Genomic DNA, 7,500 nt, shown 5'->3' with positions numbered 1-7,500 from the left:
TGGGGCGGTATGCATATTGGAGTGGTTCCAGGGTTTCTGACATAATGGTGTTGATGTGAGCCTTGCGAATGTTGACCTGTTTAAAGGTCGTACTCACATCGGCTGCGGAGAGCGTGATCACACAGTCGTACGGAACAGCTGATGCTCTCATGCATGCTTCAGTGTTACTTTACTTAAGTAATTTAGCTGCTCTGGTAGGCTCGTGTCACTGGGCAGCTCACGGCTGGGCTTCCCTTTGTAGTCTGTAATAGTTTGCAAGCCCTGCCACATCTGACGAGCGTCGGAGCCGGTGTAGTACGATTCAAACTTAGTCCTTTATTGACACTTTGCCTGTTTGATTGTTCGTCGGAGGACATAACAGGATTTCTTATAAGCTTCCGGGTTGAGTCCCGCTCCTTGAAAGTGGCAGCTCTACCCTTTAGCTCAGTGCAGATGTTGCCTGTAATCCATGGCTTCTGGTTGGGGTATATACTGTACGTACGGTCACTGTGGGGACGACATCATCAATTCCCTTATTGATGAAGCCAGTGACTGATGTGGTGTACTCCTCAATGCCATCGGAAGAATCCCGGAACATGTTCCAGTCTGTGCTAGCAAAACAGTCCTGTAGCTTAGCATCTGTGTCATCTGACCACTTCTTTATTGACCGAGTCACTGGTATTTCCTGCTTTAGTTTTTGCTTGTAAGCAGGAATCAGGAGGAAAGAGTTGTGGTCGGATTTGCCAAATGGAGGGCGAGGGAGAGCTTTGTACGCGTCTCTCTCTGTGTGTGTGTGTGTGTGTGTGTGTGTGTGTATGTGTTTGTGTGTGTGTGTGTGTGTGTGTGTGTGTGTGTGTGTGTGTGTGTGTGTGTGTGTGTGTGTGTGTGTGTGTGTGTGTGTGTGTGTGTGTGTGTGTGTGTGTGTGTGTGTGTGTGTGTGTGTGTGTGTGGAGTAAAGGTGGTCTAGAGTTTTTTTTCCTCCGGTTGCACATTTAACAAGCTGGTAGAAATTAGGTTCAACGGATTTAAGTTTCCCTGCATTAAAGTCCCCGGCCACTTGGAGTGCCGCCTCTGGACGAGCATTTTCCAGTTTGCTTATGGCCTTATTCAGCTCTTTGAGTGTGGTCTTACTGCCAGCCTGGGTTTGTGGTGGTAAATAGACAGCCATGAAAAATATAGATGAAAACTATTTTCGTAAATAGTGTGGTCTACAGCTTATCATGAGATACTCTACCTCAGGCGAGCAAAACCTTGAGTCTTCCTTAATATCAGATTTTGTTCACCAGCTGTTGTTTACAAACATACACAGACCGCCACCTCTTACAGGAGGCAGCTGTTCTATCTTGCTGATGAAATTAAAACCCAGCCAGCTGCATGTTATCCATGTTGTCGTTCAGCCATGACTCAGTGAAACACTGATCCTCAAAACTGGGGCCCCACACTGGTGCATTCTCAGCCCCCTCCTGTACCCCCTGTTCACCCACAACTGCGTGGCCATGCACGCCTCCAACTCAATAATCGAGTTTGCAGACGACACTACGGTGGTAGGCCTGATTACCAACAACGACGAGACGGCCTACAGGGAGGAGGTGAGGGCACTCGGAGTGTGGTGTCAGGAAAATAACCTCTCACTCAACGTCAACAAAACAAAAGAGATGTTCGTGGACTTCAGGAAATAGCAAAGGGAGCACCCCCCTATCCACATCAATGGGAAAGCAGTGGAGAAGGTGGAAAGTTTGAATTTCCTCGGTGTACATATCACCCACATAATTTAGCTTGTCACCTAAAACACTCACTACCTTTTACAGGTGCACAATTGAGAGCAAACTGTCGGGCTTTATCACCACCTGGTACGGCAACTGCTCCACCCACAACCGCAGGGCTCTCCAGAGGGTAGTGAGGTCTGCACAACGCATCACCTGGGGCAAGCTACCTACCCTCCAGGACACCTACAACACCCAATGTCACAGGAAGGCCAAAAAGATTATCAAGGACAACAACCACCCGAGCCACTGCCTGTTCACCCCGCTATCATCCAGAAGGCGAGGTCAGTACAGGTGCATCAAAGCTGGGACCGAGAGACTGAAAAACAGCTTCTATCTCAAGGCCATCAGATTGTTAAACAGCCATCACTAGCACAGAGAGGCAGCTGTCTACCTAAAGACTTGATATCATTGGCCACTTTAATAAAAGGAACACTAGTCACTTTAATAATGATACTTTAAGAATGTTTACATATCTCGCATTACTCATCTCATGTATATAATGTATACTGTATCCTTCACTATCTATTCTTTACTATCTATTGCATCTTAGCCGCTCTGTCACTGCTCATCCATATATTTTATACTTATATATTCTCATCCCATTCCTTTACTAGATTGTGTGCATTAGGTTTTGTTGTGGAATTGTTAGATATTACCTGTTATATACTGCTGCACTGTCGGATCTAGAAGCATAAGCATTTCACTACACTCACATCTGCTAACCATGTGTATGTGACCAATAAAATTAGATTAGAATTATTACCCTTTTAATGTCCCGTTGGTAGGCTATTCGTGATCGTAGCTCGTCTATTTTGTTATCCAATGATTGTAAGTTGGCTAATAGGACTGACGGTAGATGTTACGGCTGATTTCCTCCTCTTCGTCTGAAGAGGAGGTGTAGGGATCGGACCAAGATGCAGAGTGGAAAGTGTCCATGTTTTATTATCAAATAAACTGAACACTACACGAAACAAAATAACAAAAGAGAATCTAACCGACAAACAGTCCCGTGTGGCACAACTACTGACACGGAAAACAAACACCCACAAAACACACGTGAAACCCAGGCTGCCTAAGTATGATTCTCAATCAGGGACAACGATTGACAGCTGCCTCTGATTGAGAATCATACCAGGCCGAACACAAAATCCCAACATAGAAAATCACACATAGACAACCCACCCATTTCACGCCCTGACCAAATAAATAAATACAAAACAAGGGAAAACAGGTCAGGAACGTGACAGTAGAGGCAGATTACCCACTCGCCGTAGGATCCTTACAAGGCACCCCGACCTACGTCCCCGATATCTCCTTCTCTTCTTCATGTGAATGACGGGGATTTGGGCCTTGTCGGGTGTCTGAAGTAAATCCATTGCGTCCGACTCGTTAAAGAAATAATCTTTGTCCAGTACGAGGTGAGTAATCGCTGTCCTGATGTCTAGAATCTCTTTTCGGTCATAAGAGAGGGTGGTAGAAACATTATATATTAGAGGTGTAAGAAACTCACAGAGAGGTGCTGGCTAGAGGAGTGGAACACCTATTTAGGAGAGGTGCTGGCTAGGGGAGTGGAACACCTGTTTGGGAGAGGTGCTGGCTAGCGGAGTGGAACACCTGTTTAGGAGAGGTGCTGGCTAGAGGAGTGGAACACCTAATTAGGAGAGGTGCTGGCTAGGGGAGTGGAACACCTGTTTAGGAGAGGTGCTGGCTAGCGGAGTGGAACACCTATTTAGGAGAGGTGCTGGCTAGGGGAGTGAAACACCTGTTTGGGAGAGGTGCTGGCTAGAGGAGTGGAACACCTATTTAGGAGAGGCGCTGGCTAGAGGAGTGGAACACCTATTTAGGAGAGGTGCTGGCTAGGGGAGTGGAAAACCTGTTTAGGAGAGGTGCTGGCTAGCGGAGTGGAACACCTATTTAGGAGAGGTGCTGGCTAGGGGAGTGGAACACCTGTTTGGGAGAGGTGCTGGCTAGAGGAGTGGAACACCTATTTAGGAGAGGTGCTGGCTAGCAGAGTGGAACCCCTATTTAGGAGAGGTGCTGGCTAGGGGAGTGGAACACCTGTTTAGGAGAGGTGCTGGCTAGGGGAGTGGAACACCTGTTTAGGAGAGGTGCTGGCTAGGGGAGTGGAACACCTATTTAGGAGAGGTGCTGGCTAGCGGAGTGGAACACCTATTTAGGAGAGGTGCTGGCTAGGGGAGTGGAACACCTATTTAGGGGAGGTGCTGGCTAGGGGAGTGGAACACCTATTTAGGAGAGGTGCTGGCTAGCGGAGTGGAACACCTGTTTAGGAGAGGTGCTGGCTAGAGGAGTGGAACACCTGTTTAGGAGAGGTGCTGGCTAGCAGAGTATAACACCTGTTTAGGAGAGGTGCTGGCTAGCAGAGTATAACACCTGTTTAGGAGAGGTGCTGGCTAGAGGAGTGGAACACCTGTTTAGGAGAGGTGCTGGCTAGCGGAGTGGAACACCTGTTTAGGAGAGGTGCTGGCTAGCGGAGTGGAACACCTGTTTAGGAGAGGTGCTGGCTAGCAGAGTATAACACCTGTTTAGGAGAGGTGCTGGCTAGCAGAGTATAACACCTGTTTAGGAGAGGTGCTGGCTAGAGGAGTGGAACACCTGTTTAGGAGAGGTGCTGGCTAGCAGAGTATAACACCTGTTTAGGAGAGGTGCTGGCTAGCAGAGTATAACACCTGTTTAGGAGAGGTGCTGGCTAGAGGAGTGGAACACCTGTTTAGGAGAGGTGCTGGCTAGCGGAGTGGAACACCTGTTTAGGAGAGGTGCTGGCTAGCGGAGTGGAACACCTGTTTAGGAGAGGTGCTGGCTAGCAGAGTATAACACCTGTTTAGGAGAGGTGCTGGCTAGCAGAGTATAACACCTGTTTAGGAGAGGTGCTGGCTAGAGGAGTGGAACACCTGTTTAGGAGAGGTGCTGGCTAGCAGAGTATAACACCTGTTTAGGAGAGGTGCTGGCTAGAGGAGTGGAACACCTGTTTAGGAGAGGTGATGGCTAGCAGAGTATAACACCTGTTTAGGAGAGGTGCTGGCTAGGGGAGTGGAACACCTGTTTAGGAGAGGTGCTGGCTAGCAGAGTATAACACCTGTTTAGGAGAGGTGCTGGCTAGGGGAGTATAACACCTGTTTAGGAGAGGTGCTGGCTAGAGGAGTGGAACACCTGTTTAGGAGAGGTGCTGGCTAGCAGAGTATAACACCTGTTTAGGAGAGGTGCTGGCTAGAGGAGTGGAACACCTGTTTAGGAGAGGTGCTGGCTAGCAGAGTATAACACCTGTTTAGGAGAGGTGCTGGCTAGGGGAGTGGAACACCTGTTTAGGAGAGGTGCTGGCTAGCAGAGTATAACACCTGTTTAGGAGAGGTGCTGGCTAGGGGAGTGGAACACCTATTTAGGAGAGGTGCTGGCTAGCGGAGTGGAACACCTGTTTAGGAGAGGTGCTGGCTAGCAGAGTATAACACCTGTTTAGGAGAGGTGCTGGCTAGAGGAGTGGAACACCTGTTTAGGAGAGGTGCTGGTTAGGGGAGTTTAACACCTGTTTAGGAGAGGTGCTGGCTAGGGGAGTGGAACACCTATTTAGGAGAGGTGCTGGCTAGCGGAGTGGAACACCTGTTTAGGAGAGGTGCTGGCTAGCAGAGTATAACACCTGTTTAGGAGAGGTGCTGGCTAGAGGAGTGGAACACCTATTTAGGAGAGGTGCTGGCTAGAGGAGTGGAACACCTGTTTAAGAGAGGTGCTGGCTAGGGGAGTGGAACACCTGTTTAGGAGAGGTGCTGGCTAGGGGAGTGGAACACCTATTTAGGAGAGGTGCTGGCTAGAGGAGTGGAACACCTGTTTAGGAGAGGTGCTGGCTAGCAGAGTATAACACCTGTTTAGGAGAGGTGCTGGCTAGGGGAGTATAACACCTGTTTAGGAGAGGTGCTGGCTAGAGGAGTGGAACACCTGTTTAGGAGAGGTGCTGGCTAGCAGAGTATAACACCTGTTTAGGAGAGGTGCTGGCTAGAGGAGTGGAACACCTGTTTAGGAGAGGTGCTGGCTAGCAGAGTATAACACCTGTTTAGGAGAGGTGCTGGCTAGGGGAGTGGAACACCTGTTTAGGAGAGGTGCTGGTTAGGGGAGTATAACACCTGTTTAGGAGAGGTGCTGGCTAGGGGAGTGGAACACCTGTTTAGGAGAGGTGCTGGCTAGCAGAGTATAACACCTGTTTAGGAGAGGTGCTGGCTAGAGGAGTGGAACACCTGTTTAGGAGAGGTGCTGGTTAGGGGAGTTTAACACCTGTTTAGGAGAGGTGCTGGCTAGGGGAGTGGAACACCTATTTAGGAGAGGTGCTGGCTAGCGGAGTGGAACACCTGTTTAGGAGAGGTGCTGGCTAGCAGAGTATAACACCTGTTTAGGAGAGGTGCTGGCTAGAGGAGTGGAACACCTATTTAGGAGAGGTGCTGGCTAGAGGAGTGGAACACCTGTTTAGGAGAGGTGCTGGCTAGGGGAGTGGAACACCTGTTTAGGAGAGGTGCTGGCTAGGGGAGTGGAACACCTATTTAGGAGAGGTGCTGGCTAGAGGAGTGGAACACCTATTTAGGAGAGGTGCTGGCTAGCAGAGTATAACACCTGTTTAGGCGAGGTGCTGGCTAGCAGAGTATAACACCTATTTAGGAGAGGTGCTGGCTAGAGGAGTGGAACACCTGTTTAGGAGAGGTGCTGGCTAGCAGAGTATAACACCTGTTTAGGAGAGGTGCTGGCTAGAGGAGTGGAACACCTGTTTAGGAGAGGTGCTGGCTAGCAGAGTATAACACCTGTTTAGGAGAGGTGCTGGCTAGGGGAGTGGAACACCTGTTTAGGAGAGGTGCTGGCTAGCAGAGTATAACACCTGTTTAGGAGAGGTGCTGGCTAGGGGAGTATAACACCTGTTTAGGAGAGGTGCTGGCTAGAGGAGTGGAACACCTGTTTAGGAGAGGTGCTGGCTAGCAGAGTATAACACCTGTTTAGGAGAGGTGCTGGCTAGAGGAGTGGAACACCTGTTTAGGAGAGGTGCTGGCTAGCAGAGTATAACACCTGTTTAGGAGAGGTGCTGGCTAGGGGAGTGGAACACCTGTTTAGGAGAGGTGCTGGTTAGGGGAGTATAACACCTGTTTAGGAGAGGTGCTGGCTAGGGGAGTGGAACACCTATTTAGGAGAGGTGCTGGCTAGCGGAGTGGAACACCTGTTTAGGAGAGGTGCTGGCTAGCAGAGTATAACACCTGTTTAGGAGAGGTGCTGGCTAGAGGAGTGGAACACCTGTTTAGGAGAGGTGCTGGTTAGGGGAGTTTAACACCTGTTTAGGAGAGGTGCTGGCTAGGGGAGTGGAACACCTATTTAGGAGAGGTGCTGGCTAGCGGAGTGGAACACCTGTTTAGGAGAGGTGCTGGCTAGCAGAGTATAACACCTGTTTAGGAGAGGTGCTGGCTAGAGGAGTGGAACACCTATTTAGGAGAGGTGCTGGCTAGAGGAGTGGAACACCTGTTTAGGAGAGGTGCTGGCTAGGGGAGTGGAACACCTGTTTAGGAGAGGTGCTGGCTAGGGGAGTGGAACACCTATTTAGGAGAGGTGCTGGCTAGAGGAGTGGAACACCTATTTAGGAGAGGTGCTGGCTAGCCGAGTATAACACCTGTTTAGGCGAGGTGCTGGCTAGCAGAGTATAACACCTATTTAGGAGAGGTGCTGGCTAGAGTAGTGGAACACCTATTTAGGAGAGGTGCTGGCTAGCAGAGTATAA

The sequence above is a fragment of the Salvelinus namaycush genome, chromosome 34, assembly GCF_016432855.1.
Source record: "Salvelinus namaycush isolate Seneca chromosome 34, SaNama_1.0, whole genome shotgun sequence".
Classification (NCBI taxonomy): domain Eukaryota; kingdom Metazoa; phylum Chordata; class Actinopteri; order Salmoniformes; family Salmonidae; genus Salvelinus; species Salvelinus namaycush.
Note: the sequence above shows the minus strand (reverse complement) of the source record.